Here is a 21,279-nt window from a genome sequence, read left to right on the forward strand (position 1 = left end):
TTTTTTTTTTTCCTTTGCCCATTATCCATTGCTGTATTATGGATGTCAAAGGATTTAATTGATGGAGGCTAAGTCTCTACAGGGAACAGATATATTCCATTCTAATAAGGACTTGATATTTGGTCCTATGATATGCTGAATGTTGTACTGGAATATAGTATACTGGAATATAGTTTATGGGGCTAGGACCCATGTTGCTTGTATTTAGCCCCAGTTTGAACACAACAGTCCCCTGTCCTCAATGTGGAGGAATTGAAATGGACCAGGGAAGGAAGAGGGGAAAGGAAATGTGAGTGAAGCTGGCTGTGCTGATCTTGATGGAAGCTTTGAAATATGGAAAATAGTTGTCTGTCATCGGCTGAGGTGCTTAAGAAGGAAATGCGGAAGGAAGAGAAAAGAGTAGGAGAGAAAAGGGATGATGGAGAAGAATGCAGAGGGGTCCAGTGGGTGGGGCAAGAATGGCAGAAAAGACGAAATAAGGGTCAGAGAGAGGTGAAGGACTCTTAAAAAGTCCACAGTCAGCAACTCAATTGCTTCTGGCCATACTCACTGACTCATGGTCCAAGAAACTGAAAGAATTACAGTGGCATAGGTGATATGCCAGGGGCAGGTTTCTAATGGGATACTTGGGACTGTGATCAAAAATGTTTCTTGGCTATGAATAGTTGAATTAGCCTCCTTAGAATATGGCTCCAAATAATGAGCAGGTATGATACACTTCTCCATTATCCACTTTTATTATGCTTTAGAAACATGCCAAGTTCTCTGCCCTGGCTTCTGAGACATCCAAACCCAGAATATCTGCTCTGAAGATTGAGCTAATAGAGATTAGTCAGTGGAAGTTTACTTAGACGTTGCCTCTCATTCCCAAGTAGGTCAAGACGATGACTGATAGTCTTGAATTGACTGCCTGCCTCTCATTCCCAAGTAGGTCAAGACAATGACTGATAGTCTTGAATTGACTGCCTGCCTTTTTTTTAAAGGTTGAAAGTAACTTTGGAAGCCTTACATGAAAACTTACTCCTTTTACAAATGAAAAAATGAGGGGCAGAGTGACAACTTAAAAAAAAAAAAATCTACTTCCAAGGTTGGATCCATACTTCCCCATCTCCAGAAGAGTTAGAAATGAACTCCATGGGTGCCTCGAGATTGATCAACAGAACAGGACTAATGACAAATAAGAGTCCAGAACCATTTCCATGATTCTTTACCATCCTCAGGACAATATGGTGACAAGGACAAGTGGGGCAGACCTATTTCACAGATGAGGAAACTGAGTGTAAAATATAGATAATAGAGAAAGAGACCTCCTGCTTCAGATACTATATTCCAGATGAAATGCCTCCCTGACAGCCTGCCTCCTTCTTACTTGTGTGAGTGGTTTTCTTAACCTGTGTTCCCACCTCTGTGGAGCTGCTAAAGTTGAATGGTTTAAAGTGGAGCCATTTTGACTCATTGATGCTTTGTTTCAATATTGACAACGAAAAGGCCTACATGGTGTCCACCATCAATAGAATCACCCAAAAGGCAAATTGCACAGTAGAGAGACCGTTCAAGAGTCAGGGAAGGGTGAGGGTAAAATAGTGAGAAGGAAAAGAATCTTTTTTCCCACCAGGTCTTCCTTCCTGCTTCATGCCTTTGATAACTTCTTCCCTCCATGTGGGCCTTTGGTGCCCACTTCAGTGGAAGCATCAAGAAGATGATGCAGTGCAGTGGAACCCACAAATTGTCAGGCTGTTGGCTGATGGGTAGCCAAACAAGACAGGACTAATAGCTTCTTTCTCCCACTTAAGCTCCCCCTAAATATCCCTCTTTGGCACATACTGTTTAAATACCCCCAAACACTGTGAAGTGCAGGAAACTTCAAAAGGTGTCTGACCTAAATGTCCTCTGATAACATGTTTTGTACGTGTGATAGAGTAAAAGCTAATGATATATAACTATTCTCAGTCCCTCTTATCTCCACCTTCCACTGACTAAGGGAATGCTGTCTTTGGCAGCTGTCTTCTCTCCCGCTGACCACCTCAGGGGACCAGCTAGGCTTTTCCTTTATCACAGATGGTTTAAAAGCTCCACAGACCACTCGACGCAACATCTAAATGTTTTCCTTCCCTGATTCCCCTACTGGCCTGCTTCTCTTAAACTCCCTACTTTCTGCTCTAACTCTTTTTTCCGTTTTTAAATCATTAGGTTAACATTCACTTTCTTTATCGGATAGGTGCAAAAGAGGAAAACTTGTCTTCTTTTTCTTCTACCTATAGCCAAGCATCAGAGTTTCAAGACAGCTCAGTGTTGATAATGGGAAGCGCCTCAGAGAACTGAACCTCATCCAGTAAAACTGGGCTGTTGTTTTTGAATCACACGCTGTGAACTGACTTATTGTTTGAAGTGATGAAAAAAGGTGTTGGGAGACTCAGAGGAGAGTTTTGCTTTTTGGCGTCGGCAGTGCTCCCGCAGTCAGGGCACCGTCTTCTGAGGGATTGGGAGCTAGGAAATGTGGAATTATTTTGGTAGCTGTCAGCAGGAATTGGCTAGAGTCTGTACGTTAAATAAATACAAACTGCCTATTTAATTATTTAACAGTGAGAACAATTGTCCCACTGTTGGCAAGTGGAAAACAGTCAACACTCCAACTATGTAAAATCTCATCTTGTTCCCATGATGTGATTTGACCCTGCTTGCACCCACGGGCTTGTCTTCAACCCTCCAGGGCATCTTGTTGCTATTTTATTGGAGTTGGAATGCGGTTGGAATTGGAGTACAAATCTCCATAAGCAAGGAAATGCTGGAGAAACAAGAGTCAGTTAACCTCCAAACCGGTTCCAACCACTGTGTTGAAACTTCACTTGGTTTACGCTGGCTTCTTCTTTTTTTTCTGCCTCTGCCAAATTGTTGATGGCCTCAATTGCCTTTTGGAAACTGTTGAATTTGAGCAACTAGAGTCAAGGAGTCTCTCCTTAGGAACGTGTGCAGCAAAAATTCAAATTCTTTTTTTTTGAGAAAGTAGCTATAATGTTATGTCGATTTTACTGTTGCTTAAAAAGACCCTCAAGGCTAATTTATATAACTGTGTAGAAGCAGGCTGAGCTTACTAGAATTTGTGTGACCTGAAGCATTGAATACTAGAAACCTATTTGATTCTAGCCTATATCAACAACCCTCTGCATTTATTGTGTATGTTTGTATCAATATAAACAAAAGTTTGCTTTTGTGTTATAGTGGTGGTTTTGCCATGTCATACATATGCTTTAAAATTTTGGAACCTAGAAGACAAATAATAGCATTTAACATGAAACGTGGGTATTTATAGTCAAGTCTAATAGAATACTTGATACTAACCTATAAAAGTGAAAAATAAAGGGGGTAGAGGAAAGAGGAGAGAAAAAGAGACAGAGGAGAGACGTGAAAGGAAGGAGAGAAGAGAGAAGAAAACATCAAAGCTAAGAGAGCTCTGAGAGACAGAACTAGGTCTTGTACTCCTTGATAGTACCTTTCTGCAAACTTAAAGGACAGGAAAACAAGTTGGGGAGCTCATTTGTACTCAGAGTTCCTTTTCTATAGCATGTTACATTCTGGTATTTACTAAGGTGATTGGACCTTGGCTTCCATGAAGTTCTAAGCTTTTGATTTGGGCTGAGAATTACTGTTTCACTCTGTGAAACTGGTACTTTTGGGGGAACTTTGTGCCTTGTCTGTACCTGGTGGAACCCCCAACCCAGGTTTGTTTGTTTGTTTTTTTTCAGATTCTCAGCAGACACAGTGTACAGACTGTAATTAGCACCTGCTCATCTTGATCTCTCAGCTCAAGGAAGTGTTTTGACACCCAAGGTCAAGCTAGATCCCTCTTATACATCCTCATGAGCCTTTGTACTTTTTGTTGGAAGCACGTATCCAGACTCTAGTTATATATTTATGTTATGATTATTTATTTAATGTTTTCCTTGTAACTAGACTGTAAGTGCCATGAGAGCTGGGGCCATGCTCTATCCCTTACCCTTGTTGATGAAGCATCTACAGTGTCTAGTACCTAGTAATTTTTTTTCTTTTAGGCGAAGCAACCCTTGGTTGACCTCACAGATTGCAAGGACCTTGTCAGCTTACAACTCCTTATTTTTTATTTTTTACGCCTACAGCACCTGGTCTTCCTACGTGGTCTCCCATCCAAGTACTAACCAGGTCCGACTCTGCTTAGCTTCCGAGATCAGATGGGATCAAGCTTGTTCAGGGTGGCATGGCCATAGACTAGTATCTAGTAATTTATCAATAAGTAGGTGTTGAATGAATGATTATACTACTCTCTCTCTCTCTCTCTCTTTCTCTCTCTCTCTCTCTCTCTCTCTCTCTCTATATATATATATCCACCTATGTATATAGTATGATAATATAAGATGCATAAATATCTGTAATGTCATGTGTATAGTCATAGAGTGTATATATAATACAGTATGCATACACACATATCCAATGTTTACTTAATTTCTCTGAGCTTCATTTACTCCTTTGTGAAGTGAAAGTTAATATATACCTCTTTGCAAACTCCAAGTGCTAGACCAAAAGAAGGGATCAGAGTAACCTTTTATTTTAGACCCTATGGTACAGACTCCAACAAATACCTTACAAGCTTATATAGGACATTTAAGTATCTCTCAGTCAAGCTCTCTCTCTGCTCAAGCCAGTCCATCAATCGAATAACTCTAAATTTAGGGTCACTTCTAAATATAGTGCATTTCCTGTGCAATTCCTTCCCTGATAGACAGCCATGTCCAACCAGAAGTGGGGCTAATGCTTCTTATTAACCCAGTTGCATTTCTGTCTCTGTCTGGACTGCAAGCATGTGAGCTGATTAGAGTACCATGTGACTGTGTTCACGTCCAAGCTCCGAGGAATAAATTTTTCAAGCACGATTTGCAAGTCACACTATCACACGTCTCCTGAGTCCAGCTGTGTTGCAGCTGCCGCCTCCCCTGCATCCATTCATCTTGCACTTAGATCAAAAGCAGGAGCACATTTGCCTGAATTGATTTGGTCTCAGCCCAGCTGTTTGTTCCCCATTGTCATCAGGATGTTTACAGACCTGTTGTTCTTGTTGTTCTTGTTTCATTATCATACTTAGGTCTGAAAAGTATTTTGCCATATGGTCCTGACCATGGCAGGCAATTGGGCTAGCTGTTCTCTGTTACTGAAACTTTGCAAAGGGATTTGTTTCAAACCTTCCTACCTAAGTATTCACCTACATATTGCTACAGTGATAACAAGGAGAGGGACAAGGGCTACACATTTTGTTAAAGATAGGCCACGAGTGTTATTTTTGGCCTACTAATATTATCACATGATCAATTTTTAGCTTTTTGGACAAGAAAGCAATTTCAACCAGAGACAAAGGCAGATTAGGGGAAGAAATTCATTCCTGTTTGAGTTAATTCAGTGAATATATTTTATCTTTCCAGAAAGTTATTTTGACTCTTCTTAAAGCAGAAGGATACCTGTCACTCACCAACAGGTATTTCGCTGGCAGGAACTGTTCTGGAAGTAGAGCAGGCAGTGAGCATGGTGTTTGGAAAGGAGCCTGGTGGGTCAGATCAAGGTTCTAGAGCTGGCTGACCTCTGACTATGAAAACATGAGTGAGTCACTTACTCTCTATGTGACTCAATTTCCTCCCATTAATAGCAGGCACCATTTATTATCACATTAAAACCTGTGATTAAAGTACAGACTTCCATACTCCCCTAAAGATCCTGTTTCAGCGTGTTTGAAGTGGGGCTGATGTATCACAGCACATGGCCAGCTTTTTCCAGTGTTTCTCCTACAACCACCGTGAGCCATATGACCCAGGATATTTTACATTTTTAATGAAATGCTCTTTCCTGATAAAAAACATGGTTCTGATTTCCCAGTAGCTCAAAGCACTAGAAGGTAGATTCCATACACCTTTGATAGGCTGAGATTACAGAGCTGCACTGTCCAATACAGTGGCCAGACCAATGGAGCAAGTGAGGACTTAAAATGTGGCTAGCTGGATTTGAGATGTGCTGGCAGAATAAGATATGCATCGAATTTCAAAGATTTTATTATAAAAAATGAATGTAAAATATCTAATTAATCATTTTTGTATTGATTACACGTTGAAATGATAGTATTTTGAATATAATGGGTTAAAGAAAATATATTATTAAAATTAATTTCATCTATTTCTTTTTGCTTTTTTAAAAATGTGGCTACTAGAAAATTGAAAATTACATGTATGACTTGCATTATTCTTCTATTGGATGGCATTGCTATTGAGCATAAGGCAATTTTTTTGAGAGAACAACATGCCCTTGGGATAGACCACCAACACGGATTATGAAATAGTAGCCTTATAAAGTGACTGATGTAACCTTACTTGTCTTGACTAAACTCCAGCTTCCATTTTCCATTTTAACTGGTAGAATTTACAGGTGAAGGCTTGAGAAAGCATTGGGTAGACAATGGGACAGTCTTATTTCCTAAATCAATGGGTCTCTCCTTAGTGCACTTCTCCTGCCTGGTTCCAGCTGCTATTTAAAAGTAGAGAAGCATTACCCAGTCTTGTTATAGACTCAGGCTTTCCCATTCTCTCTACATACTTCTCATTCATTGTGTTGCCCATTGGAAACATTGGTAGCCCAATATCAGGCTGACCTCTTGATGATATGACAGCTATGAAATTAGGAAAAAAATATGTTTTTTCAATAAAAATATCCATTACAGGGGAAGGTGTGGTGAGATTGGGACACTTCTATGTCATTGGCAGTAGCAAAAATTATAACCCTTTGGAAACCAGGATGACATCATGTTTCAAGAAAGAGCCATAAAAGATGTTCTTACTCTTTGATTCAGTAAAACCGCTCATGGAAATCTGTCTGAAGGAAACATAACAGAAGCAAGATAAATGTATAAAGATATTCAATGTAGTATTACCTACACTACAAAATTAGTAGCCATTTTAAATTCCTAATTATTGAGGAACAGCTGAGAAAATTATACTGCAACAATTCAATATAATAATATGCATTCATTCACATTTATAGTTATCAAGACTATATAGCAACATAGAAAAATGTTTACATGATAATGTTAGATTTTATAAAATAGAACACATAAATTACATGTAGATAGATTGTGATTGCACAATCACAATTTCACATGCATATAGAAAACTTAGAAGAAATGAACAAAAATAAAATCTCTGTTTTAAAGTTATTAAAAAATAAATCAGAGCATTTAAATTAGGAGATCATGTTTTTTGGGGGGACCCAAAGATGGGTTTCCACAGTGCCCAAAATCAAGTGAAAATATATAACATTTTGTGTGGCTGAACACAAAATGAATTTGTTTGAGAAGTGGAAGCATAGTTTTCATGATTTTCTCAGAGGAGTTTGATTATAACCTCTCTTCCAAGTAAAGAACTTCAATAGCTTAATGATTGTGCTATTATTTTATTGTTTTAATACTAAAAGAAAGTTAGGTATCTCCTCTTCAGGAGTATACTTCAATGTGAATTCATCAGTGGGCTTGAGGAAGAATAAGAGCCCTTAGGTAAGTACAGGTCTGACCCTGGTTGAACTTGGAGGAGTAGGAAACTGTCAGGAGCCTCCATATCTTTGATTCAGTAAAACCACTGATGGGAATCTGTCTGAAGGAAACACAACAGAAGCAAGATAAATGTATAAAGATATTCAACATAGTGTTATCTACACTACAAAATTAGTAGCCATTTTAAACTCCTACCTCTGATCCCACCCTAACCCCATTCCTTCCATCTCAAGTGCCCAGTGCTTCTCCCTGTTACTATCCACTCCCCTTCCCTTCCTCTTTCACTACTCCTCTGAAATGTTCCTACCAGGCCAACTCGCCCAACTTCAGGCCTTTCTAGTCCTTCATAAGCAAAAATAAGAACAAAACATACAAACAAAAAAACAGATAGAGACAGACAATAGGTGGGTGGTTACCAGAAAGAAAGTGGGGTGAAGGGAAGGCAACATGGGTAAAGGGGGTCAAATGTATGGTGACAGATGCAAACTAGACTTTTGGTGGTAAGCAGGATTCAGTACATACAGATGTGGAACTATAATGTTGCATACCTGGAACTTACATAATGTTATACACCAATGTTACCTCAATAATAAAAAAAAGAAACACTTTTGTGTTGGTGGGTTACCTACCAGAGAATCTTTGCCTTTCAACAGGTGCTTTGGATGAATGACACATTAACCCAGCGGTGGTCTAACACAGGTAGGTATTCAGATACTAGGTCAGCACCGGGGACAGATCTGTAGGAGTACCAGCTGCTCTACATCCCTCAGACCACATCACAGCTGCCTACTTCACCCCCCACATGCTGCCATTTGAAGGATTCATGACATTCGAGGGACATTAGTCCATGAGTCCTAGGCATTGTTTTATCTCTTCTGGGCCAATAAAAGAAAACTCAAGTCAGGGTTATTTTAAAAGTCTCCTTAAAACTAAAATCTGGCAAAGATCTTAGCGTTGAGGCAAGATTTAGGTGTGTGTGTGTGTTAATCTTCACAATTCCATTCAGTAGGTACTATTTTTAACCTTCATTTGATAGATGAGTGTGTGTGTATGTGTGTGTGTGTGTGTGTGTGTGTTTCCATCTACCATGACAGTGTCTGGATTCAGTCACTCTCCACCCCACTCTTCCTCCCTTAGTCCAACACATTATGGCAGGTTTGGGAATAGTTTGCTTTTTTGGTGGGAAAGGTTTTTCTTTTTTTTTTTTTTGCTGAGATTCTCCCAATACCCCACACACTCTCCTAGGCTTCCTTGAACTGCAGTCTTGTCCTAATTCATTAGAATAAGACTTCTTTAATGTTTTCTATTTAGTCTAGTTGCCTGCAAGATTAGATGTTCTGTAATGGACATCTATAAATGAACTGAATAAAAAGAAAAATAAATTAACTTTTTAAACAAGTAGCTCAGTGGCCCCCACCCCTTAAAAATTGCCACCAGCTTTATCCAGTGCTCACTTATTAACGGCCTTACTTCCCAGCACATTTTTTCCCTTGACATTTTGGTGAAAGCTTTTTTTCTTTTTTTTCCCTCCTATTCCAATCTAACATTTACGCCTTTAATTTTTCTGTCAGACCTTTTTCTCTGGAAACCTTTAAGCTAACCAGGTACAGCAATTATTATTTCTTTTGCTTCATGTATATAAGCCCTGCCCCCTTTTCTAATCACAGACTCACCAGAGGGCTTTTCAGGAGGAGGAGCCCCACCCCTCCAAAAAATATTCTGGACAGTTTCCTCTTTCCTATCCCTAAGCATCTCCCAGAAATGACAAAATGACATTATACTTTTCTTCAAGACTCACTTTCATGTACCACTGTGGCAAGATTTAAAATGTTCTTCAGGTCTGGCTTAACTCACTGTAATCTAACTTGATAGTCTTCCATCAGATAGCAGTGGGGATTTGGGTAACTTGTCATCATCACCTTGAGGATCCCTGATTGCGTGAGAAGCAACGGATCTTGCTTGTTAAGAGGGTAGATTGTAGTGTAACAGAGAGACTGTAGGTTGGATCAAACCCCGGCCCCTTCCTAGCTATAGGGTCTTTGAAGAAAACCAAGGCCCAGTTTCCCCATTTGAAAAAAATGTACATAACAATGGTGTCTATTTCATAAGTACACACATTGCATATTTGACCCAGATCAATTGTTATGACCAAATATCTCTTCTCCCTTTTATCCTCGATAATAGAATCTTGGATTTTTAGCTGGGTTCTTGGCTGTCTGGAATAAAGATTATATTTTCCAGTCTCTTTGGCACCTAAGTGTGGTCATTAGACTAAGTTCTGGCCAAAGAAATACGAGTGGAAGAGATGTGTGTAATTTTCTGGAATTATATTTAAAATAAGGCTTGCTTTTCTTTATCCTTTGTCCTTTGGGATACAATGGTGGGAGCTCCTGCAGCCATCTTGGACAATGAGACTGAAGGAATGAAATCCACACATGACATTTTAACGAACTAAAAAGAGCTCAAGCACCTAACATAATGGAGTACCATAACTGCCCTGGACTCTGTCTTCAGATATTGGCAGGGGAGAGAGAAATACATTTTATCTTATTCAAGTATTATCATGTTCTTTTTCTGTTGCTTGCAGCCAAATCTTATCCTAAACAGGAGCCACACATAAAAATCGCTTCATACATGATAATTGTTATTTAAGCCATCACCTATGTATTTTGGAAAACCTCTTCTCACCCCACCTCACTCCATTCCACAACATTTCAGAAATTGCAGGTGCATCTTCTGTAATTCTGACGTTTATTGAGTTAACGATGGCCCACGCAAAGTAACAAGTGCCTTACATAGAACATCTCATTTAATCTTCACAACTCCATTCAGTAGGTACTATTTTTAACCTTCATTTGATAGATGAGTGTCTTAATTTTTAGGACTGCCATAACAAAATACTACAGATTGGATGGCTTAAATAACAGAAATTAATTTGCTCACAATTCTGGAGGATGGAAGTCCAAGATCAGGTTTGGTTTCTTCTGAGGACTCTCCTATTGGCTTGCAGATGGCTTCTCTCTAGCTACCTCTTCACTTGTTCTTTCCTCTGTGCCTACACATCCCTTGTATCTCTTTTTTTGTTTGTTTAAATTTCCTCATTTTGTAAAGACATCAGTGCGATTGGATTAGGGCCCATTCTTATGGCCTCATTTTAGCTAAATCATCTTTTTAAAAGGTCCTAGCTCCAAATACAGTCATATTCTGAGGCTGTTTGAGTTTCAACATATGAATTTGGGGGGAACACAATTTGGCCCATAAAATAAGGAAACTGAGTCAAAGAGAAATTAAATAACTTTCCCCAAAACACACAGGAAGTAGAAGAGATGGGTTTCAAACAAAGGACGACTTCTTCCCAAGTCCATGAAATCAAACATGGCAATATGCTGCTTTCCATTTCATGTTATCATCCATAACATATTTAACCTGACAATAAGCCCCCAGTTTCCAGAATTCTGCACATTTAATTGTCTAAGTTACATTTAATCTGTAAGCACAGATTTGAGCTTTTGGGGGCAGCTTAATGTAATTGCCCTACTCTTTTAACTTAACCCCTAGTTGTCACCTGCTAATTTTACTGGAAGCCTTTGTCCCGTGTTACTACAAAGGGCCTGGTTACTTTGCTCAGCTCTCAGGGAAATGTGTCCACTTGAACACTCTGCCCTTCCCACCAGCTGGCATTCCCAATGTTATGGGAAGAGGCCTAACCACTATGCCAAACAAAAGCTACAGGCTTCTTTCGTACTGTCCAACCTGTATCTCCATATGGGGTGACCCTGGAAGCCTGCAACATTCTCAAACTCCAAGTCTCAAATCCTACCTTCAACATAAATGTCATCAGCAGGAGGCAGGTGCCATTATTATGTACACAGCCCACTGGGCCCTGGGTACTGCCCTATACCACTGATCTCTTCCTCCTTTCTTGTTGTTTCCCTCTAGGCTCTTGGCTTCTGTCAGCCCACTGCATGTGCCCATCATGGATCATTGCCCTGGCACCTCCCTGAGCACAGATCTCCTTGGAATCTCTGTCGCTTTCATTGCCACGGTTTTCTCCAATGTCATATCCTGCTGATCTTAGAAATGGAGATTTCTAAGATCAGTTATTGACCTAGGGGCTTAAAAGGCAAGGAGAGCTCTGCTTTCAGCTCAATCATAAGTACAAAGTTAAATAAAAATAGCTAATACTAAGTATTCAATATATATTAATTCAATTAATGTTCACAATAACCCTATCTCTCCCCTTCTACAGAGGAGAAAAGTATAGCAAAGAGATTAGGGAACTTGCCCATGGCCACGCACCAGGCACAAGGCAGAGCAAGGACATAAACCTATATAGTTTGTCTATAGAACTCATGCTCTTAACCACTATGCATGGGCTCCATGTATCACAATTTAATACCTCTTTTTCCCCTGGCAGCACAGAGATCTAGACACATACACAAATACACATCCTAATGATTGGCCTTGGATGAGTCCAAAAGGAACCTCTGCACCTAATTTGTCAGAAAGTTTGACAAATACAAGTAATGTAACATCACTTTCTATCTCATAATTGGCAAAGCAAGGGGTGTCCCCAAGGTCCTAGAACCATTCTAGGCACTTTCCCATAAATTATCTCATTTATCCTTGCAACAACATTCTCTTTTTTCTTCTTTTTTTAACAACATTCTGAAGTAGGCATTTTATCTCCATTTTACAATTAAGAAAACTGAGGCTCAGAGGGATAAAGCAACTTGCCCTAAGTAACACAACGAAGAATGGGTGGAGCCAAGATTTGGACAAAACAATTTCTCTACAACGAGGTGTACCTGGTGATAAATTAGGTGAGCCCACATTCCTCTTGCTACACCCGCTGCCTTACTACTTACTGTGAATGCTGTGGAATTCTGAACAGGGGTAGTCAAAGTGGAATAACAAAAGTGTCCAGAGTTAGCTTAAAGAAAATATGGCATTTATATTAGATTTAAAGTCCACATTATTGTATTAGTACAAGCATTAAAAAAAAAAAAAATGAATTCCAAAATAAACTCTGGCTAATCTCTCAAGTCCCACAGACCACTCCACCTCTTGCTTGCCAAAACACATTGAACGAAGAAACTCAACCTGAAATGTCTCCAAACTATTTGCGCTTGAAGTCAAATCCATAAAATCTGCATTTACGAAAACCCTTTCTCTGAAAATGTATTAATAATGTATGGCCAGAACTTGCAGACAATGCGATCATTATGGGGATTTGTAGCCAAAGTATTCCATTTTGTGGAAGTTTGATTTTTGCACAGTGATAACATTTTTGTACAATTTTTAAGGAAGGCAGATGTTCTTCTATTTGCTGATTCTTCATGGCCCAAAAGCCAACAATGATTTAAACACAAATTGCTTTCGATCTTCTCAAGTACTTCATTTTTATGATAAAGGGACTTGCTGCTCAAACGATCTGTCATTCAAGTAGGAAAGCCCATATGTTGGACCTAGTCGGATTGGTTCACGGTGTTAAACCCCTGACAGCAGTTTAAGGAGCTGAGTTGTGAAGATAGAGAGCAGCAGTGGTGGGACTTAAAGAATTCTGGAGAGCATCTCTTTAGGAAAAGCCCAATATACAAGAATTCTAACCAACAAAGCAGGTAAATAAGGAACGATTTCCTACTGTGTTCCAGTGGTGGTGTGGAAGATACAGACCTTAGAGATTCTAATGCAGATACTGCTACTTATCAGCCATGAGCCATTGGACAAGCTACTTAAACACTCTGAAACCAGTCCTATTTTCTGGGCATACTCAATACTTACGTTTTAGGCTGTTATGAGAACTAGTATAGTGTCTGGCACAAGACAAATATGGAAATTATTTTTCAGGCTTTTAATGTGTAAGATCAAATCTTTCAGACTTAATTTTAAATTTGAATTTTTAATAATTTTCCACCTAAAAGGGCAAAATCTTAATTTATATGCATTTCTCTAGGGACATATCTGTTAATCAAAATAAAAAGAGAATTCCTGAAAGTCTACAACAGATACCAGGAATATCTGATATCCTAATCTCAATTTTAGGTGGTTGCCACTGGAATAACTCTGGGTCAGCTGGCCGTGTTTGCTATTTCCTGCCAAAGACTTTTGGGGCTGTGGGTTTCACTCACTATGAGATAAACAGATTACCCCTTCCACCTCCTCATTATATACTGCCAAGAAGAAAATGTGGGTTGCCCATAGTCATTACTCAGTTCAATTCAATAATTATGGACAAGGCAATAAAGATACAAACATGAAGGAGACATGATCTCTGCTCTTGAGGAGCTCACAGCCTTATGGGGAGACAGATGGATAAATAGAGAATTTTGTGTGAGCTGGTCAACTCTGTGACTGGCATGTGAACATGGAGGATTATGTACCTGGAAGAGTTAGAAACAACATTCTATAGATGATGTCTGAGCTAAATTTGGAAGAATCCATCCACCCATCCAACCATTTATCCATCCATCTATCCATCCATCCATCCATCCATCCATCCATCCATCCATCCATCCATCTATATTTCCACACATCCATCCCTTTATTCCGCAAATACATGTTAAGTGTATACTATGTGCCAAATGTTGCTCTAAGCATTGTGATTAGAGTGGTGAACAAGCAGATAAGGTCTCTACTCTCATGGAAACTATATTCTGCTGAAGAGAAACAAAAAATCAATATGTAAATAAATGTATAAATAGCTTCAGGCATCAAGGCAAATAGTAAGAAGAAAATGGGGAGTGATGGGATGTTGAGAGCACGTAGCTAGAGAAGGCTATTTTATTTTTTTGTTTTAAACATTTTTAATTTGCTAGATTATTTAGACTTAACATTTTGAATTTTATCACCCACCTGAATTTCCTCTTTATGACTTGTATCATCAATTTTCCAAATACAGTCTTAATATTTTTCTTGTATATACCCTTTGTTTTTCCTAATCACATTTTTAAATTTGTTTTTTATTGAAGTAACATTGGTTTATACCACTACAAGTTTCAGGTGTGCAACATTGTAATCTGACATCTGTATATACTGCGTAGTGCTCACCACCAAAAGTCTAGTTTCCATCCATCATCACACAATTGACCTCCTTTACTCATTTCCTCCTCCCTCCACATCTCCCACCCTCACTCCCAGCTATCTCCATTGGGAAACACCAATCTGTTATCTGCCTCTATAAGTCTGATTTTTTTATTGTTGTTTTTTTGTTCGTTTTGCTTTCATATTTCTCATATGAGTGAAATCATACTGTATTTGTCTTTTTTCCGTCTCACTTAATTCACTTAGCATAATACCCTCAAGATCCATCCACGTTTGGAGGAGGCTATTTTAGAAAAGTTTCCCAGAGGAAACATCAAGTCAAGATCAGAATAATGGAATGGAGACTAATCATACAAAGATCCAGAGTTAGAGCACTAGGCAGAAGAAATGAGTAAAGTCTCTAAGATAAGAACTAACTGAGTCTAATCATAAACAAAACAAAGATTAAAAACCCCAACCAGAAGCCAGTGTGGCTAAAGGCCAGTGAGAGAAAGGGGATGGTTGGAGACGAAGTCAGAGAGGAAGAAATGGGAAGCTACTGGGAGAGGGGGGTTATCTGACTTCCGGCTTTTATGATAGCAGAAGGAGTTGGACAGCAGAAGTCCAGAAGAAGACAATTCTAGGCAGAGGTGTTGCACGCCCCCTTCCACGAGTGTGCCTCTTCTGGTCCCTGTTGCCCTAGTGCCCTACTCTCTCCTCCCGCCCTCCTTCCCATCACAGCAGTACTATTGAGATAGGCATGAGGTCAGGGTCAGTGTACACAATCAGGAACCTAACAGATGCCATTCCTTGGCAGCATTTTATGGTTAACCCCTCCTACTTCTAGAAATGCTAACCCAATTGCTAGACCCTTGTGGAAAAAAACAAGACCTCGTATGTGCATGGCATTCCTACAGTTTTTGCAGGGCCTTCATGATGATTATTTGATTTTACCCTGGGCGGTAAAAATGTCAGGAAATTTTTTTTATCTCCATGTGACAGATGAGGAAATTGATGCACAGATTGGTCAATCGGTGCTCAAAGTCACACAGCTAGCTGGTGGCAGAGTCCAAACTAGACTCCTAGTCACCTGATTCACAGCCTGTATTCAATTCACGGTGGTTCTCAATAGGGCACTATTGCTATTTCATGGGAGTGGGATGGTGGTGAGCAATTCTTCATTGTGCTAGACTGTCTCAGATATAGCAGAACATTTTGAATCCCTGGCTTCTGCCAGTAACATTCAGGTGAAAACCATGTAACAACCAAAAAGTTCCTCACCTATTCCTTAACCCTCTGGGGAGGACTGTTAACTGCCCTGGTGGGGCACAGTGGAGTTTGACCCTGTCTTGTATGAATGGGAAAATGGGGACACCAGAAGCAGAAGGCCCTTAGCAGCTGCTCACATATTTGCTGTGTATTGTTTAAACAGCTGTTGTCAATACTCTCCTCCAGCCTTATCTGGTAAGCACAAGAGTGTTGATCCAGCACAGCAGTTATTTATTCATTCAACAGAGAGTTCCTGATTACCTACTTAGTGTTCTATGCTCTATGCAGAGGATGTATTGTTCAAGAGGGACCTGGTGCTTGTCCTCAAGGAGTTTGCAGCATGTAGAGAAAGGAGGTGGAGCCCAGGGAGCTAATGAACAATTGCAAGGCGAAGGGTGGGAAACGTCAGGACGTGGTCACATTGGTTACACAAGAACAAAGACAAAGGCATCTAACGCTGATTTGGAGACATTGGGAAGGAGGGATTTTCTAGCACCCACTGCTGTCCAGAACTTGATCGTGTTGAAATGTAACGAGCTTGCCGTTAACGAAGATGTTTAAATAGAGGCTGGATCATCAGATGGTTTGGAAAATATTAAATATTAAGCAGCACAGGGGAGGTCAAACTAGCTGGTTTTCAACATTCTTTTCAGTTTTGCAGCCTGGGATTTCTGTCGTATCCACAGAAGACCACAAATAGAATGTAATCCCATCTGATATCTATAATGATAAGCAGCAATGAGGTAACCCCGTGTAAGACTGGGATATAAAAAGAAAATAATACTAGGAATAATCTGTTTTTCTCCCAAAGGGCTTTCTACAAAGTATTAACTTAAATAATATTTTCCTTATTCCATCTGTCCATTCATCTAGGGAGTTGTTAAGAGAGGAATGAGGATTGAGAGGGTTGGTAACCCCCAGCACTGAGTGAAAGGGTGGGGTTCAGGAAGGACAGGGCAAGAGAAGAGTCTTCTATCGGGGAATATTAATTGGGCACTAAGCATTTATTTTCCTTCAAGGTAGCCAGAAGAGCCAAGAAGAGCTCCTTAGCTCCAATTTACTCTGGTCTGTGCTGATCCAGAGATGTTGGCAGCTCAAACGTCAGCAGGGGACAGTTTCTGACAACTACGTGCAAAGGAAAGAGTCTCAAGGGACAAGGATGCCCAAGAACTGCAAACTTTGTTCTGACTTCCAGGAGGTAAAGTGTCAGCATTCAGCAAACGTTCCCTCTGCACAAGGACAGAAAATGCCATCTAGAGATCTGCTGGAACTGGGTTAAAAGTCATGTTTGTGCCACCCGTGTCAAAAGGACAAGGCTTAGAAAAAGGAATCAGCCATTGGATATGGCGATGACTGTGGATTGCTGATGGCTTGGATTTAAACTTCAAAAGGTAAAGCTGTCAGCATTAGCTTTTTTTGTTGCTTCTATATTTTAGATAGGAAAATTTTTACTCAAACCAGACATGTGCCAGATACCAACAGGATATTTAAAGTAAAATAATGACCATCAGATTAACAAAAAACAACTCTCTTTTCTGCCCATTATTCATATTCTATTTACTCCCTAAATGCCTCCCCTAATTTTATATATCGTCTCTAGTTTGGCTTTAACAGATCCTTTCGCCAGTGCTGAACTTTATTTTTCGTCAGCTTGGTTTTGATGGAAGGAAGCATTGAGATAAATGGGCTGCTCTCTTTGAGCATCAAGATTAATTCGCTATCTGTGTGCAGTGTTCAACTTAGGATTCCAAATATATCATGTTGTGGTTGTCAAACCTTCCACTGACCTCTGGCCCCAAAAACATCACATTTAGGAGAAAGTTTTGTTTTTGAGAACCCTCATATTTTCAAGAGTTGGTCTTTAAAACTCTGTCTTCCTCCTTTCCCATCTACCCTCACCTCCTGTTCTAGACTCCTAGGGTTTTTTTGTCATAACTTCCTTTCTTAAGTTTTCTCCCTCTGTCCTCTTTTATTTCCTTCTTTGTTTTCCCCAATTTTATCCCTACTTCACCTGGTTTTGGCTCAAGAATCTCTAGCAGTGGGCTCTCCTAAAAACATTACTATATTCTGTGGCTCCCTGCACAAAATTATTCCTAAATAATACAAAGTACTTAATTAACTTTTGTTTACAAATACATGATCCCTTTTAAAAATGTAACATACAGTAAGACATTCCTATAGAAAATGTAACATACAAACAAAATGATAAAAATTACCTATAATCTTACTATCCCAAAGTGAATACTCAACATTTTGGTGTATTTTCTTCCAAAGACATTGATGTATATGCAACCTATGCAAAAATAGTTGATTTCCTTAACTTAAAAAAAAAAAGTGTAAAATAAAGAACACTGCAAGTTCACTGAAATGCAGAGGTATGATGGATGACCCCATAGAGAGGACTGGATAGGACTCACTCCAAATCTTCAACAGTGTGTGATTGTCATTCAGTACATGTGGGGAGTTTAATTTGGTTTCCTCACCCTGACTGTGCACCAGAATCATCTGGGATAAGAAAAAATAACTGCAGAAGTTTTGTTTCAATTAGCAGGACCTTAACACTGTATTTTTTCTTCTAAGATCCCTATGTGATTCTCATGTGCAGCCAGAGCTGAGAACGACTGGAAGCCAAAAAGGCTACTGTAGGTTCTTGCACCATGATTAACAATACCCGAAGACACCATATAAATTGGAGGCTTTGGGTGCTGATTGATGGGTCACATCTCTAGTTGATGTGGAAACATGCTTTGGGAGTGAGGAGGCATGGAGACTCAGCTTTCTAGGGGCCAATTCGATGGAAGACTCTGGATTATTTTATGTTATCATTTCATTTCCTCTTCATCCTCTTTTTTATTTTTCAGCACATGCCAGATATATGAACTAAGCACACTTGATGGCCTCACCTGTCCTCTCTTTACCAGGTGCTGCTTCTTCCTCTACTCAATCAACTCTCACTCCTATCGGCAATGACTGGATATTTTCCAGATTGTTGGCTAATGTATGTGTCCTCTTTTGAGTCATCTTCCTGAGAAAGTATTGGCTTTGTCCTGCAGATCGCTCTTTCTGTACCTCCTAGATATAGCTATAGAGAAATATAGGAGGATAGAGGTAACAAAATCTTAATTAATTAAATTCTTGAATTTTCAGAACACTATTGGCTCTCTTCAAATTGTAGGAGAGAGAGAAAGTCATAGGGAAATAATCTAATGTCAAAGATTTTACTAACATCAAAACCAACCAGTTAACCAGTTTCTAGGGTTTAACCTGAGATCCACAAATAGATTTTAGAGAGCCTGTGAACCATTTGAAATTGGAGATAAAATGGTGTGTGTATGTGTGTGCATGCCCATGTGTGCATGTGTTTTTCTGTGAGGAGGATATTTTCCAAAGGGGTCCTACTTCAAGAGGTATTAAGAATTACTACTCCAGGGTCTGTCTTGCTATGCAGTTCCTATACTCCTACATCACTTCTATCTCTTCCTTTTCTTTGCCTCTCACATCAATCTGGTTTATGTGTTGTCTCCCTCCACTTTCCATACTCACTTCTCTAGGCCAGGCCTTCTTCACCTGTCACTTGGAAATAGTGAAGTTTCCTATCTAGACCTATTCTTCTCTCCCTCCTTCCTGCCTTCCTTTCTTTCCTTTAGCAAACAGCTCTCCCTCATTCAATTTATTCCTGTCATAGACACAAGATCTTCTTATAAACTCGAAATCTGATCAAAGTCACTCTCCAGCTTAAAATGAGATGTGTGTGTGTTGGGCAGGGGTGTGGCGGGGGGCTGCTCAAAGTGTCCACAGGATAACAATCATGCATTTTGTTATGGAATTTAAGACTTTTTACACGCTGGTCCTATCTACCCTCCTAATGTTTTTCTTTATGACTCCACATTCTGCCCACTCTGTAAAATGACATCTTTGCTATGATGCTTTCCATAATTCCACTAGTTCTCACTCTGAACTCCCACTAATTTTACCTGTATTTGTCTTTCTATGTGCATCATCATTATTTATATACATGCTTCATTTTCCTTTGAGGATAGGGCACATGTATGATTTATCTCTGTATCTTCTATAGGCTCTAATATAATACTTTTGCACATAATAGATGCTCTACAAATGCTTATTTAATATTACTCTCTGGATTAGCCAGTTTGGGCTGCCACTGAAAATACCACAGATTGAGTGGCTTCAATGACAGAAATTTGTGTTCTCACAGTTCTGAAGGCCAGAAGACCAAGATCAAGGTATCAGAAAATTCAGTTTCTGATGAGGTCTCTCTTTCTGGTTTGTAGACTATTGCCTTTTTGCCGTGTCTTCATGTGGCCTCTTCTCAATACTTGGGAAAAGAGAGTAAGTTCTGGTGTCTCTTCTTCTTTCCACATGGGCACTGGTCCTACTGAATTAGGGCCCGACTCTTATGACCTCATTTAACCTTGATTACCTCCCTAAAGGCCCTGTCTCCAAATATAGTCACATTAACAGTTAGGGCTTAAACATATGAATTTTGGGGGGACACAATTCAGCCCAGAATATCCTCTTCTATCTCTATCTGTACCAGTCTAAAGTGCAGATAGACACCCTTCAATGTGCATAATAAGCATCTTGAGCCATGGCTTGTTTCTCAATCAGCAAATAAGAAGTTAATGGTGTTTAGTATACTCTGTTTACTACGACAGGAAAAAGGACATCACCTGACATTTTAGTGTATTGTTTTCTAAACTTTAGTCATTTGTATATCACTGTCATAATTTTTATCATAATCTTATAGCAAATATATCATTATTTATTAAAATTACTCTTTAAATTGATTTATGTTTTCACTTAAATATTTTAGAAAAAATTATCTGTGAAATCATAGATTTGATTATGTTTAAATGACATACATTTAGACAAATATATTACAATTAGAATTATTTGTCCAAAATATTCAGTACTCCACCATACAGGGCCTGGCTCGGCTGGGAAGGATTCTATTTTCAGTCCTATTGATGTCGGGCTTGGCCATGTGACTGGCTTTGCCCAGAGATGTATCATGCTCCCGAGCAGAAGATTTATGAGCACTTTCTGGACTTGCCATAATTCTTTTTTCCTCATTTAAGACTGAGACAGGAACTGTGCTTTAATTGGTTCTAAAATGAAGAAAACACGAGGCAGAGCTGAAACCAGCTGGCAACTTACATGTATATGCATGAGAAATAAATGTTTATTATTACAAGCCACTGAGATTTTACTTCCAGGTCATTTGTTACTGCAGCTTAACTTAACCTAAGCTGCCTATCAAATGTTCGGTCCTATATTACTGAAAGGAGCACTTTGGGAACCCTACCACCCTTTGAGAAACATGGCTGAGTGTCTTGAATGAGGAGATAACTGTAAGATATCACTATTTTCTTTCAAGTGACTCAGTGTTTTCATTTTATTGGGGAATTATT

The 21,279-nt window shown here is 39.4% G+C and overlaps 1 pseudogene; it reads right to left on the bottom strand.

Annotated features, from left to right (window-relative positions):
• Positions 1 to 4,124: 4,124 nt before the first annotated feature.
• Positions 4,125 to 4,243, bottom strand: LOC120588674 (uncharacterized; annotated as a pseudogene).
• Between the last annotated feature and the right edge of the window lie 17,036 nt (positions 4,244 to 21,279).

This window comes from Pteropus medius, unplaced genomic scaffold (assembly GCF_902729225.1).
Source record: "Pteropus medius unplaced genomic scaffold, Ma_sr-lr_union100, whole genome shotgun sequence".
Taxonomy (NCBI): Eukaryota; Metazoa; Chordata; class Mammalia; order Chiroptera; family Pteropodidae; genus Pteropus; species Pteropus medius.